Source organism: Natator depressus, chromosome 3 (genome assembly GCF_965152275.1).
Source record: "Natator depressus isolate rNatDep1 chromosome 3, rNatDep2.hap1, whole genome shotgun sequence".
In the NCBI taxonomy this organism is placed as follows: domain Eukaryota; kingdom Metazoa; phylum Chordata; order Testudines; family Cheloniidae; genus Natator; species Natator depressus.
In genome coordinates, this window is record NC_134236.1 from 89302583 (window position 1) to 89319053 (window position 16471).

At 38.2% G+C, this 16471-nt stretch overlaps 1 long non-coding RNA gene across 1 annotated transcript in view; it reads left to right on the forward strand.

Moving 5' to 3' along the window:
• LOC141983953 (uncharacterized) overlaps nucleotides 1-12537 on the forward strand; it is a 66359-nt gene extending 53822 nt beyond the window's left edge. The window contains exons 2-4 of the long non-coding RNA XR_012638591.1: nucleotides 2068-2232; nucleotides 11058-11182; nucleotides 12169-12537. This is a non-coding gene — a long non-coding RNA (uncharacterized LOC141983953). The remainder of the gene's footprint in view (nucleotides 1-2067; nucleotides 2233-11057; nucleotides 11183-12168) is intronic.
• The last annotated feature ends 3934 nt before the right edge of the window (nucleotides 12538-16471 follow it).

The following is a 16471-nucleotide window of genomic DNA, read 5'->3' on the forward strand; positions in this document are numbered from 1 at the left end:
GACTTGCATAGGCTGGATCCTGCAAGGAGCTTCATGGGCTGGATCCTGCAAGGTGCTGAGCACTCTCAGCAACAAAGCATCATGCTTAACTGTAAGAATATGAGGCGTCCCATTGAATTCACTGGGACTCACTGTGTGCTAAACAGCTCATCATCTTGTAAGACTGAACCTCTGTTGTACAACTGAGAGCAGGACCAAGACTTACAAGGGCCCATGGAAAAAGTATCCCCCAGTTGGTTCACTGTGGATAAATACTTTTGGGAGGAGTAATTCCTGACTCGCACTTCTTCATGAAATTGTATTTTCTCCATGAGCCTGACCTCCTAGTTATATTATATATTAATTATTATTATTTGTATCAGTGTAGTGCCTAGGAACTCTAATCATGAACCAGGATTGTACTGTGTTAATTTCAATGGGGCTTTGACTGTACTCCATGTAAAAAAATTCCTTCCTGAAAAGAAGGTTAAGAAGACATTGCACGCTAGCATTCTCTATATAAAACCTAAGATCTGATAAACCCTCCAGAGCTGTACACAGTACCTGAGCTTCTTTTGGTAATGCTGTGTTTAGCATTCGTGTTAGTCTACAGGCAAAAAGCAAAACATATCATCTAGGATGGTTTAATTTGCATTAATTAACAGTGAAATGGATACATTCATAATGATGTATTTTGATGCATATTTCAATTGGATGCCAATGTGAACAGCCCGTTAGTATCACTGTCAAAAACATTACCAGATTATTTTGCCTTTGTGAAATTTGGAAATTAAGAATTAATTGTTACTTTGTTGCACTGTGATAAAGGCTTAAGAACTTTTTTACATTGCTGTTATCAGCGGAAAACTATTTTGACCTTAGAAACTGGAAATTTGCAAATATTTGCTTTAGGAATGTTTTGTATCCTTGCAATCTGATGTTGCTGACATTTATGTAAATCACTATTATGTAATTAAAAATATATAAAAGTAAAATAATGAAAGTTATCTTTACATATTTACTGACAATATCTCACCAGTAGATATCAATGGAGATTTCAGGTCTAGCTATCTCATCTTTATAATAACCCAACAAATGGAAACAAAAGATTCTGTTCTTGTTGTATGCAGATTAAACAAATCCCACAAAAAAAAAAAAAAAAAAAAACATCACTACCACTGCACTTAAATTGCAAATTATAACTTTTTAAGAAATGCATAATCAACTGTGTGAAAATTTTATTTCTGACTATAGAAACTGATTATAAAATTTACACATTGATTACAAATTGAAGGCTAAATAGTCAGCTGGGGATCAATTAGTGTAACTCCATTATCTCCTACAGAGCATTTGGTTCTAAACCCATGAAGCCCAATCCCCAAATAGTCGCTTAAGGTGCATGCTCCGATCTCACATTTGCAAATACAAATGAGCATTTGCCCTGTTTGCATGTCTATGTGCATCTCACTTGAGCATAATAATACAAAGTAGTCAGTCTTGAAAATGGGTCCAGGATATAGGTGATGACTAATGAAAACTTGCCTTTCATTTTATTTCTTGTTTCACAAGTAGTTATTCAGGCTATGGAGAGACTAGAGAGCTCACAATGGCTAGCGTAGATGCTCTAAGCCAACGGGGGAGAGGTCTCCCATCGCCTTAATTAATTCACTCTGAATGAGCGGTGGCAGCTATGTCAGCGAGAGAAGCTCTCTCGCTGACATAGCTCTCTCGCTGACATAGTGATGTTGACATCGGCGCTTAGGGTGGTGTAACTTATGTCACTTATGCACACCCCTGAGCGACACAAGTTACATCAACATAAGTGGTAGTCTAGACATAGCCTCAGTAAAGAACTGTTTTGAAAACACAAGTGCAATTGGGGTAAAAATATATACACATATATCTGCCAAGTAATTCTCTAATGGCCACAAAACTGGTTTTGGTTTTATTTTACAGCAAAATGCTGGCAATAAAGCAGTATCAGCTTGCACTGCCCACACTGTGCTCAGTTAATTTACACGAATTCTATCTCCTTCAATTCAGTAGTAGTATTTTTTTTTCTAAATAAAGACTGAACTTTCCATCTAGTCTGATGCGCCCCAGAAGATATCTGCATAGTCAGCCCTTTGGACAGCTGAGCAGGCTTTCATCTCCAACTTCACTCAAGAGGAACAGAATATTTTAATGCAATAGTGGAAGATATTTGAAGCTGCTGTCAGATGAGGATGGATCCATCTCTTAGAAGAGAAAAAGGTAGGCTGACCTAATCTCTCAGTTTAAACACAAGCCTTCCAAAGTTGGTTCCCTCCTGGGCTCCCATCCAGTTTGGGGAAACTTCTGAGTTGCTAACCTTGAAAATAACGTTAGACTCAGTGAAAAGGCAAACCTTAGAGAGCTAGACAGCTCAGGGAGATTTGGACAGCTTGTGTGCCTCCCATGGCTCCACGTGTAGCAAGGAAAGGGGTGATGTCTCTTTTTACCTGGACCCAAATCAGACAGGGACTTAAAGGTTGCAACTAATACAATAAATTCCTTGCAGAAACCCACAGCAATCATGGACCACTGAAACTACATGCTCCTTAGTTTTGCTCATTTGTACTAGAAGGCCGCTAAACTCTGTGACTACACATTACTTGCACACAATAAAAATATTATGGGAAACAGCCCCCAGTATAGCCAAAATGCAGGTAAGAGCGTGCAGCAAACCAGCCACAGCATGAGCATTTGGTCAGGTTAGTTTACTAAGTGCTATTGCATTAATTGTTACTGTAAAAGCACACAGTAAACTGGATCCATTTTAGTAAAAATATCTCTAAATTCAAATTTATCTGGAATTCGTCAGTCTAGAAATAAAGACACGTATGTTGCAGGGACAGGCTTTCTAAAGAGTGTTGTGATGTTTCCTTTAGAAATACCACAAGAACAGCTCCTCTGTTCGTACTTAGCCACTTTGTGGCCTGAAATGAAACCAAGTGCAGAGATATGAAAAACAAGGGCAGTGAGAGACAGAGGGAGAAGAGAGAAGGAAGGAACCATTCTGAATTTCCAGAATATTCCATTTATGTCTTATTTTGTCCAAACTGGTTCTCTCATTGCTAGCAGTGACATAGGACTCTGTAAGGGGCCAAACCTGGTTTGTCACAGAAGTGACATTCAGACTGTGGATGGTGATGATCTCCTGATCTTGCTAATGTGGGGGAAGAGTGATCCAACAAGATCACTCTGTGCTTGAACTACCTCTAGATCGTGATGCAACCATGCAGGCAGCTTTCACTACTTTCAAGTGGCATCTTTAAAGCAGCTGTTACGGTTGTACAGTAAAATTAGAAAGAAATATGATAAATTTGTACAGTAAAATTAGGTTAACATTTTTGACAGGTGGTTCATGCATGTTTTGTTTAATAGATTATTGATATGTTTTGCTGTTGCCAACTGGGGAAGCAAATAATGTCAGAATCATCCAACAATTTTTTCCTCTTATGTCCTCACAGTACTCTCAATTATTTTGAATGCACCATGAAAGTTCAGAGATTATACAGACAGAGAGGAGCAGAGAGAAAACACCCTTTTATCTAAAACTTTGCAGCAAGCTGTGGAACTGGAAGTATCTCAGGAATTGCTTAGCCCAAAGGCAGACAAGCCAGAATTCCGTTTGATAATGAAAGAAAGACAGAAGGAAGCTGAAATCTCTGGCAAAACTTTAAGGCAGAATTCTTCAAACTCTTCTTGATACTACAGCAGTATCTTTTGATGAGATCTTTTAGCAGCTCAGGGAATTTCAAAGGGGTTTTAAATTTCTTTAGACATAAAGAGGTTGTCACAGATTTCACAGAAAGGCTATGGAAGCATGAAAACAAACACTCATCATGAATTTATAAAAGCTCAGACATTCTGAGGATTTTTTTAGATCTAATTTAAACTCAAAATTTAGCTGGTTTGCTGAAATAATATATGCACTTCACTTCCAGCATATATTGGTTTGGGTTGTTTGGTTTTTGTCATCTTTGTTTCTAAGTACTTTGTGATTTTAATTTCCAGTTCTTTCAAAGGTGGGGAAAAAAAGGATTTTTTTTTAAAAAAAAATTCTTACAAATACACAATGCAAAATGTGTGTTTAGAATAAAGACTGTTTTGCTGAGTGATTGGTTCATAAACGGATTTTTAAATTTGGTCATAAGGGGAAATTTGCTCTGTTCTGAATATGCTTTCCTGCATATTAAAGCAAAGAACAGAACAAAGATCTTAATTAATATCAATCATTCAAACCAAATACCAAGAATGGAAATCTGGAGCAAGATTCTGAGCAGAGGATCAGTAGCACCTTGGCATCATTCAGCAGGGAGGGAAGTGAAAAGGTGGCCTTCAGGCTTCTTTTCTTCCCTCCAGTCTTGGGCTGATTTTTGCTAGCCCAGCCCTCCTGGCACTACTTAGAGCAACCTGAAGGACTGCTGCAACTTGCAGGGGCTGTTTATGGACCTAAGGGACTATTTCAGCAGCCAGAGGTCACTGGTCATAAAGATACAGTATTGACAAACCCAAGTATTCAAAATGGATGAGTCAGACCCCAGCCCCAAATCATGAAATTAAAAAAAAATGCATTCTTTTTCTATGCCTTCTGAGCCTTTGGGATACATTTTGTTCATCTTTTCAAGCTTATCTCTGCAATCATGATGGCTAAAAGTTTATTTTCTGTGTATTTTTTTAAATGAAAGCTGCAATTCTCACATAATCACCTGCCTGTGGGAGCTGGAGCATTAAGATGACAAATGTCATCAGATGTGATAAAATCTCAGGAGTTCGAAATGATGAAAATGCTTCCTCTTTTCCCCTTTTATTCCAGCCATGACCCTTTTGCCAGCTGCAGTTGGTGGGGGAAGTGGTGATGGAGCCCCTTTGGTGGGTCTATTCCCCTCAAGCATCCTCCTATGGAGAAGCCATTTAAGTCTGTGGTAAGGGCAGCTTTGCAATTATAGAGTGGCAGGAGGCTGCCCTAGCTCTGCTGGAATGTGGACATAGGGTCAGAACCAATAGCACAAACCAAGCTACTTTGCACAAACAGTGTTGAAAGAAAAGCTAATTATGTTTTTGTTTCTATTCTGACAGTCTGCCAAACTACTACCAAACAAACCAGGAAAGCAGGATGAAACTTTAGACACCTTCGTGAAATTAGCTATGCAAATAACTTTCCCCCATACCATACACCAAACTGCCAATTACTAAAATCTTCACTTTAGAGATACTGTAATATTTCTTTTAAAATTCAAAAAATTGCTAACACTGAAACCAAATTTTAATTACACTAAGTTTATACAGATTGATTTTAGTTTGCCTGGGAAGATGGTATTTAACTATAGGAGCACACATTTGATCTTCAATTGGCAATACAATGGAATAGTTACTAACAGTAATGAATAATTTGCCTGCATATTACAGAATCCTTTCTGGTTCTGAAACCAAAATTTAATCCTTTAAACACTTGTTAGTATTATCAGCCACAAGCCTTCTAGGGCTTTTAATTGTCTGATTTAAATTAAAAGCTTTATGCCAGCTTTTGCTGCCACCCAAATAATTTCAAAACCAATTAAGATTAAAAATCACCTATAATAATTTCATACTTATTATTAAACCTATAATTTTGCCTATCTCACTTACTACTTTTGACCTAGCATTAATGACTCTTGATTAGAGGTGAGCAGACAGTCTAGGGTTTGTGGTTGTGAGCTGGTAATAGATTTGGAAAAAGGACATCCTCTTGAGGTGAATACTGGCTAGGAAAGTGAGTAATATACAGTGAATAAATATTTTGACAAATTTAGCTCATTTTTTCTATTCACAAGATATCTGCAAGCAGATCACCATTTCCTAAATAGTAGTCATTATTTTAACTTATTCAACAGCTATCCTTTTGCATTTTTTGTTGTGTGGATTGATCTTGAATATTCAAAATTAAGTCTGTTTCTTAGCTGTGACTGGTTAGAAAATTTATTTCATATTTTTCTTGTTTCCTGTTTGGATGACTGCACAAGCATTCCAAGTATGAGTACTTGCATGTGTAATTTTATGCCCTGATTCTGCAATGAACTGTGTGTGGGCAGAAGCATGCACCCACTGAGTCCCATTGAAGTCTGTGGCCTCTGTGCAGGTCCCAAGCCTGTGTGGGGCTCTTTGAATGATTGGGACCTTCATTTCGAGAAGTATATGTACCCATAATTCTATAATTTGTGCCCGTAAAACTACATCACTTGTATGTTCATGAGAAGTGAACAAAAATAGGGGTCAAGTGAAATTATTTTAATATAAGAAAATATTCTAGGCCAGCTCCAGTTAAGAGTCTATCCAGTATTCACACTAACTATAACTTTTTTGTATGTACAGTTAAGGGTTCTCTTTTAAATGGTCTAACATCACATTCCATTGTGTTTAGACTGTCACATCTGCTCATGATATGACATGACATTAAACAAGATGAAGTGGTAATGCAGCTGATCACTGGTTGTCAGCATAGGTCATGTAAATACAACTGAAAATCTTCTCATCTGACAAAGCAGAGCCTTTTATTTTCAAAGGTCCAAATGTCAGAATATGGGTAATTTATCATATTTCTTTCCATAGTTTATTTTGGATCTTAAATGCCATAGGCCAGATTCTTCCCTCACTCTGCCTCATGTATCCCCATTAACTTCTAGCACTGCCTGCTTGGGTTTGAATGAGTGTAAGTGATGGCAGAATCTGACACTGTGTATTTATTCAAGGAAGCAAACTACCAACATGGTTACTTTTACACACAGCAAACATTAAGAATAGCCAATGAATATTGCAAATGCCACTTGAATATGTCACATTTGCTACAAATATCAGTAAAGGATAGATATATATGCAAGTGGTTTGTAGACAGTGAATCTGCAATGCATTCCAAGAAACTTTTATCATAGTGACTACAAAAATTCCTGTAAGGATGCAGGGATTAGACATCATGTCTGTACAGCCTAGAGTGGCTGACATTCCCATAGTGTCAGCTGGAGGCCATGCAAAGCTATTCTCTGGCAGCTCTGTAGAGAATAGGTACTGCAGGAAGTACCTCCCAAAGAAGACGGAGTGACTGTACCCTGCGGCCCTCTGATTGGCTAACCTAGATTGGCTCCAGGAAGTTGTCTGGGCAACAACCCAGTGTTTGGGTCTGCTGTGACTCCAGATCTCACCTAGTTTCCTGATTTCTGGCCTCCAGTCGTACCCTAACTTTAACCTGGTACTATCCCCAGTCTCTGACTGCAGCCTGAGTTTGAGCCTGACTCTTGCTTATTGAACCCAGCTCTAGTGATTCCTCTAACCCCGCCTCACTGACTACCATCCCTGACTTGTGGACTCCAGCCCAGGTGTGACTGCTAGGACCTTACAATTTCACAGCAAAGAATCACTTTTCAAATATATTTTGTTGCCTACCTAAGTTCGTGCTTTCAACAAAGATTTCAACAGGACAATGAAGGAAACAAAATAGGGAACACACACAAATATTAAATTAGGCCATTGCTGAACTCTTAACAAAGAAGATTTCTTATAGAAAACAAATATTTTGAATTGTTTTCTTTCTATATCAGAAAATTACTTTTCCCCCGCTAAAAATGTGTTTATGAACGCTTCATCATTTGTGTTCGAGGTTGTATTGTATCAAATGAGAAAAGTTAATAACCTCCTAACCAGAGACAATCTAGTTCTAGGTTAAACTTAAAACTGCAACCTAAGGGATTTGAGGCTCGAGAAGTCAATTAATGTTCTGCATGGGAGTAGGAAGGAGGAAGGGAGAAAAGAATGGGTGATCTGCTTCAGTCTGACATGAATTGCAGATAGATCATAATTCAGACTTGACATTTGGGGTTACTGTGTACATTTCCAAGGCTTTTCTTTAATTAGACTAACTTAAAGGGTGACACACTAAGTAAATCTCCATATCAGTTTTGCTCCCAGTGAGTCACAACAACCCGTATTTTATATAATGAACTGAAATATAAAAAAAGAAAAAGAAAGGAGGAACTAGAAAAGAGGTTCAGCTGAGATCAGAAACCCTGAACTTTTGTGCAAAATTCAAAATGAGCTCCAATCAATCTTTTATGAGGTTCACAAAAATCTCATTGCAATTTGTCCTGTTTTTTTACTGTTTTCTGCTTCTGCATCTCCAGTTCCAGACGGAAACAAAAGCATGAAATACCTTGAAAGAGACTGGAATTGGGAGATTTAAAGCCTGGTTGTGCATGTCCAAATTGTTTTTACATTGCATATTTTATATAGAAAACATTTGAACTTTAGGGGCCCAATTACACTACCAGAGCAATGTAAATAGGCCTTAGCCTAAATGAGAATCTAGCCTTCAGTGTTTATCTGAACCAGTTGAATCAATGGACGTTCTGCTATTGATTTGAAAGAGGCCAGGATTTCACACAAACCTCCAACCTCTTTAAAGTTTTCCCCATTAATAAGTTATATGAGAAAAGTGATGTTCTCACCATTAGCTAGGTTAATTTGGGTCCTTTTGTCAGTTTGCAATGCCTTATCTGCCTTCAGCACAAAATATTTGCATATTGTTCATGTTGCCAATGATGAACAAGGTAGTAGACAATAGCAAAGCCTTCTCTAGACCAGCAAGCAATCTTTCCTCTAAATGAACTCAGAGATCATGTAACTTTATCTTTGTAACAAAATATCTGTACCACAGACCAGACCATTTGGAACTGAACCTAATAGACGAAAATGGGAGAGAAATGTATTAAATTCTTTAAGGATTTATCCTCAGGCGCTAACCTTCCCAGATCCCAGTCAAGAAAGGGAGAATTATCTCCTGTTCTGATGACTGTAGCACTGCCTACTCTTCCTAACACCTTACCTTAATCTATCCGGTATAACTTGAACCACAGAACTACAGAGAACTACAGAGAAAAAAAACTCTTCATATACCCACGCATCTCTCATCCTATCAATTTCAACATAGACTACAGATTTTCACAAACCAACATCCACCCATCCCTTTTCTCCCACAGACCATCCTTTAATTCACCTATCTCTTATTAGTAAGAAATACCTGTGTGCCATCTCTTAACTTCATATAAAGACCAGAGCCTTGACCCTTCCTTATCCAAACTACAGCGTATGTTGTACAGTTCACCAAATACTAGATCTTCTCTTCTATATATGGCGTAGAAACAATTATTCCTGCATAAAGCCTAAAACTCAGTCTGACCCAGCTACTCTCATTATTTGCATTTCTCTAGTTGTCCTCCTTTTAAAGGTAAGAAACCCAATTGGCCAGATACTGACTGACACAGTTTTAGGGTAACTGTACCTTTAACCCCTCTTCCATAGTCGATTCCAGGAATGCTCTTCAGGTTTCAAGTCTCTGGCCTTCCCCTCTGTCTGGAGAGGGACCCGTATCCCACTCCCTTCCGACTGGTGGTTTTAGGCTGCAGCCCACTCTGGTTCACTAAGATATCCCCATCAAGCCAGTCTGCCTAATGGCCAGCAACTGTGGAGTTCTTTTCTCTTAAAGGGCTATGATCAGTGTATTACCAGCAGTTACAAGTTACCACACCGCTTTTTCTCAGCGGAGTACATTTATTTAAAGAACAACACATACCAAGAAAATGTAGAAAACCCTCAATGAAATGTTTTACATGCATACTAAATGTACCAGAGATTGCCCATCAGTCCTGGAAAGCCAAAGTCATTCCAGCCTTTCACCAAGGGTTGGGAACCCTAGGACCAAAGGTTCTGTCCATTTTCTGAATCAAAAAAGAAGGCCTTGAGTTTGTTGAAACTCAGCCTTTTATACTAAGTCTTGCTTTTTGTCTCCCAGCCTCTTGAAAACAGGTAAAAATCAGTCATCGCCCGCTCTATTCCCCAAGAAGTCAGGTTTCAAAGGCTGGATATCTACACAGCCAGCCTTGGGATTTTGCATTAATCACCTCCAGTGATTCCAGGTTCCACAGGAACATCCCTGTCTCCAGTGAGCCAGGAACACACAAATACATGTAACTAGTATTGGTACAAAGGGCTATGAATATTCTATAGCTCATTCCATCTGGCTTTTTGAGGTTTTCATGCTTTCAATGTAAAATACATCATAGTCCTCAAAGATACTGCATGTGGTTGCAATATCTCTCACATTGACTACATATTCACATGCATCCCATTCATTGTCCACATACTGGCCACAGACATAAACATACCCTGCTTACCAAGCCAGGCCAGTACAATACTTTTTATTTACCATAGAAAATGTATTACTTTTTAATTAGGGTTCAGTGATTTAAAAAATGTCAAAAGTTGCGATTTTTATGATCTAACCAAATCCTTGTTAAACAGAGTGGGAATGGTTTCACAGAGACAGAGGATGGTGGTTTGGGGAACATGTAATGTCATATTTTTTTTTTCACATGCACATTTAAATATTGAGATTATATTAACTAATTAATTGTGTATTGCCGTTCCTTTAACATTTTGTTCTATACTTTTAAATGCTTAGTTTTGTTTGTAACTGGAACAGATATAGACATAATAGTGACATTTCTTTAAATTTGACTATATTTTTTCTGGTAATAGAAAAATGTTTGATGTTTGACTGAACAGCTTATTAGGTACAAATTGTGGGGCTAATTCTGGAAACTGTTACTCTTGCAAGTATCCACTCAGAGTAGTCCCACTGCAATCAATGAAATTGCTTGCATGAGTAAAGATTATACAAGTGAGAAAGGTTTATATTAAGAAGGTGAAATCTGATATCAAAGTTTCATTTGTTAGACCTCTGACCCCCAAATAGGTAGTTGAACCTGCAACGTTTGAGGGGCTTCAATTTTTTTCATGAAAATCCTTTGCCACCATTTGTGTGAAAAGCTGATGCAAAATTTAATGGATACTCTGAAGGGAAGATTGCATTATTTTATTTCAAAGGGACAGATAAAGTGACAGAGGGAATCAGACATAGTGTATGCTTTATCACTGACCTGTCAGCTGTCCCCAAACATGAAGTCATGGATCGATGTTAGGAAAGTTGATGCTTATCAGTAATTCAGGTGCTGTTTCTTCACACAAAGGTTGTTTGAAAATATGAAACGAATTGTCAGAGCCATCAACATCAATGAACAGCACTAACCAATTAAAGAAAGACCATTTGAAAACAGAAAATCAGAGGCTCAAGTCACTATGAGGATTTTGATAGGTTAGTGATATTCTGCTTGATTTGATTTAATCTTGGACACAGAATACACCCTGTTCAAACAAATAAATACATACAAATAAATAGGGTTAACAAGTGCAGGGATAATACAGATTTATTCCTGTCCTTTAAATATTCCTGTGGGATGATTTTTTTTTTAGTTTGATGTAACAATGACGCCACAATGGCACTAGTAAATGTAACTGAATACTGTGTACCCGATAAACAGATGCATTGTACAATGAGTTTGAGTTATGAGACCAAAAATTCTGCATTCCCTTGTACCGTGTCCAAGTCTTCTCAAAGAGATGTAAGTCAATGCAAAATTTGGTCCATTATTTGTGTACTTGCATGCTGGCTCTTAGTGGGAATGTCTCTTTCCAAGATCTTCACATTTCTGGGGGAGGCAAGAGTTTTTATACATTTTTTTATTATTTTATGTTATTATCTCTTGTTATATCCATTCTCTGACCACATTATCTTGCACTGATTTAAGAGTTTCAGTATCTCTAGAAGGGTTTTCTTAGAGCATTCATATCACAAGTTATGAGAAGAAAAACATCTCCCTGCTGAAGCAGCTTGAGCCACTTTAGAGATTCTTGCATTAGATTAGAAAAGAGGAGAAGCCCGAGGAGATCATGGAGCAGTCTTACTGACTTCAGTGAAGTTGAACCAATTCAGTTACAGCACACTATAATATCCAAATCTGGAGGTCACAAATGCAAGGGTTACGGTGGCCAAGTCCATGTCTGTCAAAATGAGTGTCCAGTATGTTGTCCACCTGTGGATGAAAGATGATATTTGCTTGCATCTTTGTTATCAATGTATCTATAAGCAAGGAGTCCAGATTGAGAAGGAGTGGTGAAACAAATGGTTTCTGTTGATGATGTTTGGATGTTGCATAGTTGGATGGTGATGTCTGAATGTCGCATAGTTCTTCAAAATGTTTTCTTCTTCTTCAGATTTACATCACCTCCATCTTTTTGCAGGGTTAGCTTCGGCCAGCTATGTGAATGGATATCTGGAAAACAGAGTAGTACTTGATGAAAAATGGACATAGAACAGAAGGGGGCAGAATGGAATCTTATGGAAAACACAGGTGAAAGTGCTGGAGGTTGAGGTGTAATTTTCCATCATGACCCCTCGGATCAGTCCATGAGGAAGGATTGGAACCATCTCACCATATTTTTATCTATCCCAGCTGGTACCATGAGGTGAACAGTACTTCATGGCTGACAAAGTTAAATGTGAGAGTTACTGGAGTGATCCAGTAGAATGATGATGGGTGACCATCTCAGAATCCCAGATAATATGAAAATGTTCATAATCAATGTTTTTTTGCAGCACACACCAGTCTGAAGGTCAACTTGGAAGGGTCTAGGATATTGCCAGTGCACAAGTACAGTTAGTGATGGCTCCTCACTATCTCCAGAATTGCTTTGCTAAAAAATGGGTGATTAAAGAACCATGAGATTCTTGTGTATTGATACTGGGAAATACACAGCAAGTAACTGAAGTTACAGAAATAAAATAACAATAGTAATTATAATAATAATTAAAAAAACCTTACAACGTACCACATAAGAATATAAGAATGGCCATACTGAGTCAGACCAAAGATCCATCCAGCCCAGTATCCTGTCTACCAACAGTGGCCAATGCCAGAGGGAGTGAACCTAACAGGTAATGATCAAGTGATCTCTCTCCTGCTATCCATCTCCACCCTCTGACAAACAGAGGCTACGGACACCGTTCCTTACCCATCCTCGGTACTAGCCATTAATGGACTGAACCTCCATGAATTTATCCAGTTCTCTTTTAAACCCTGTTATACTCCTAGCCTTCACAACCTCCTCAGGCAAGGAGTTCCACAGGTTGACTGTGCGCTGTGTGAAGAACTTCCTTGTATTTGTTTTAAACCTGCTGCCCATTAATTTCATTTGGTGGCCCCTACTTCTTATATTATGGGAACAAGTAAATCACTATTCCTTATTCACTTTCTCCATACCACTCATGATTTTATATACCTCTATCATATCCCCCCTTAGTCTCCTCTTTTCCAAGCTGAAAAGTCCTAGCCTCTTTAATCTCTCCTCATTTGGGACCCGTTCCAAACCCCTAATCATTTTAGTTGCCCTTCTCTGAACCTTTTCTAATGCCAGGATATCTTTTTTGAGTTGAGGGGACCACATCAGTATGCAGTATTCAAGATGTGGGCATATCATGGATTTATATAAGGGCAATAAGGGCAATTCTCTGTCTTATTCTCTATCCCTTTTTAAATGATTCCTAACATCCTGTTTGCTTTTTTGACTGCCACTGCACACTGCATGGACGTCTTCAGAGAACTATTCACGATGACTCCTGATTATCCCCTCTGGTATAAAGCAGGTATAAAGCAGGAGTAACTCCACTGAAGGCAATGGAGTTGCTTCTGTGTAAAATTGGTGTCAGTAAGGGAAGCATTGGGCCCTGTATTTCTTGTATTTCATTTGCCATTTTGTTGCCCAATCACTTAGTTTTGTGAGATCTTTTTGAAGTTCTTCACAGTCTGCTTTGGTCTTAACTATCTTGAGCAGTTTAGTATCATCTGCAAACTTTGCCACCTCACTGTTTACCCCTTTCTCCGGATCATTTATCAATAAGTTGAATAGGATTGGTCCTAGGACTGACCCTTGGGGCACACCACTAGTTACCCCTCTCCATTCTGAAAATTTACCATTTATTTCTACCCTTTGTTCCCTGTCTTTTAACCAGTTCTCAATCCATGAAAGGATCTTCCCTCTTATCCCATGACAACATAATTTACATAAGAGTCTTTGGTGAGGGACCTTGTCAAATGCTTTCTGGAAATATAAGTACACTATGTCCACTGGATCCCCCTTGTCCACATGTTTGTTGACCCCCTCAAAGAACTCTAATAGATTAGTAAGACATGATCTCCCTTTACAGAAACCATGTTGACTTTTGCACAACAATTTATGTGCTTCCATGTGTCTGACAATTTTATTCTTTGCTATTGTTTCAACTAATTTGCCCGGTACTGAAGGTAGAGATACCAATCTGTAATTACCAAGATCACCTCTAGAGCCCTTCTTAAATATTGGCATTACATTAGCTATCTTCCAGTCACTGGGTACGGTAGCTGATTTAAAGGACAGGTTACAAACCATAGTTAATAGTTCCACAATTTCACATTTGAGTTCTTTCAGAACCATTGGGTGAATGCCATCTGGTCCCAGTGACTTGTTACTGTTAAATTTCTCAATTAATTTCAAAATCTCCTCTAGTGTCACTTCAATCTGTGACAATTCCTCAGATTTGTCACATACAAAAGACGGCTCAGGTTTGGGAATCTCCCGAACATCCTCAGTGTGAAGACTGAAGCAAAGAATTCATTAGGTTTCTCCACGATGACTTTATCATCTTTAAGTGCTCCTTTTGTAACTCGATCATCCAGGGGGCCCACTGGTTGTTTAGCAGGCTTCCTGCTTCTGATGTTCTTAAAAAAACATTTTGTTATTACCTTTTGAGTTTTTGGCTAACTGTTCTTCAAACTCCTTTTTGGCTTTTCTTATTACATTTTTACATTTAATTTGGCAGTGTTTATGCTCCTTTCTATTTACCTCACTAGGATTTGACTTCCACTTTTTAAAAGATGCCTTTTTTTTATCTCTCACTGCTTCTTTTACATGGTTGTTAAGCCATGGTGGCTCTTTTTTAGTTCTTTTACTGTGTTTTTTAATTTGGGATATACATTTAAGTTGAGCCTCTATTATGGTGTCTTTGAAAAGTGTCAATGCAGCTTGCAGGGATTTCACTCTAGTCACTGTACCTTTTAATTTCTGTTTAACTAGTCACATATGGCTATTTAATGTCAATATTTTAATGTGCTTTAAAGATCAGCTTGGATGAGGTTATTCTATAAACTCTCCATGAAGAAAACAAGATTGGCAAACTTATAGCAGAGAGATAAAAACTGTGTCTGTGAAAGATAGAAATCAGAGATGGAGTCAAGTCTCAATCATTTGGATCCAGACATGACTTTCCTTAAAATTCCAGGGAAAGGGTATTTGTATCTGAGGTTTAGATTTAAGGCCATTGTGACATCTAGTATTTTTGAGGGAACATATTGTATTAAGTTTATGTATCACTGTGGGCCAGGGATTGTATATATGATTGTGTCATACTCTGTGGCAGAGGGTTACCACAGCTCCTTTAGCAACTAAAAACAGTGGGGGCTGATAAAGATTAATCACTCACATTGTAAACACCTACAGAGAGGTTCCACACCTGGATATGCATATATTGGTTCAAACTGGGTTTCTAGAGACGAGGAAAACAAAGAAAGGGCTTTTGGCATAAAAGGCTGCATTTAAACTGACTCAGAGCCTTATTTCTGATCAACAAGGCCTCAGCCATTTCAGGAAGAGTTGGAAAGACTTTGGCCTACCAGAGCCTCAACGGATGGGTGACTTCTGGTAAGCTTTTAACAGGTGTTTTCTCTGTAATGCTTTACCTTAAGAATAAATGTGCTTGCTTATAAAGAGCTGTGTGGTGACTTGTAACTTCTGACAATACATTTTAATAGAACTTGGAAAGAGAAAGCAAAGTCTTTCGGTAGACTGGCTTGCTAGAGATATCACAGTGTAAGGCAGGGAGTGGTGCAGCCTTAAAACCCCAGTCAGGAGAGAGAGAAGCATGTCTCCATCCAAGATAATGTTTCAGGGTCCCAGCCATCAAGCGTGTGCCCTTGAAGAACAACAGAGGGGGAATACAGGTGCAGTTACCCTGAAATTGTGAGAAATCTAAGATTTCTCTATGAGAAATCAATAATTTTTAAAATAAAAAACAAACTGAATGCCACTGTGGTCTCAATATTAGAATAATGCAAAAAATCAAGTTCTGAATATGTTTTTTTACTTTTATACTCACCTATATTTATTCTCTTTTAAAAATTACTACGTACCACATTGCTGCATCATTCCTTTTTGTATTATATATGCATCATATTTGCAGAAGAGCATAGGGTCATGCTTGTAAGTTTATTTTTCCATTTTCAACATACATACATTTGAGATAGCTCCATAGTTCCATTAGCAACTGACATGCTAATGAAGATGCTTCCACTAATTTTTTTTTACCAGAAATGTGTGATAATGACTCTATGTTAATATAGCAATTTTGATCTCTGAGCTCTTTGCAAGCTACACTGCGATAATTTCGTCCATTGTTAAAACACAGCCCTGTCTCAGCTAAGTGACAAACTATAATGGTAAGCAACAACATTAC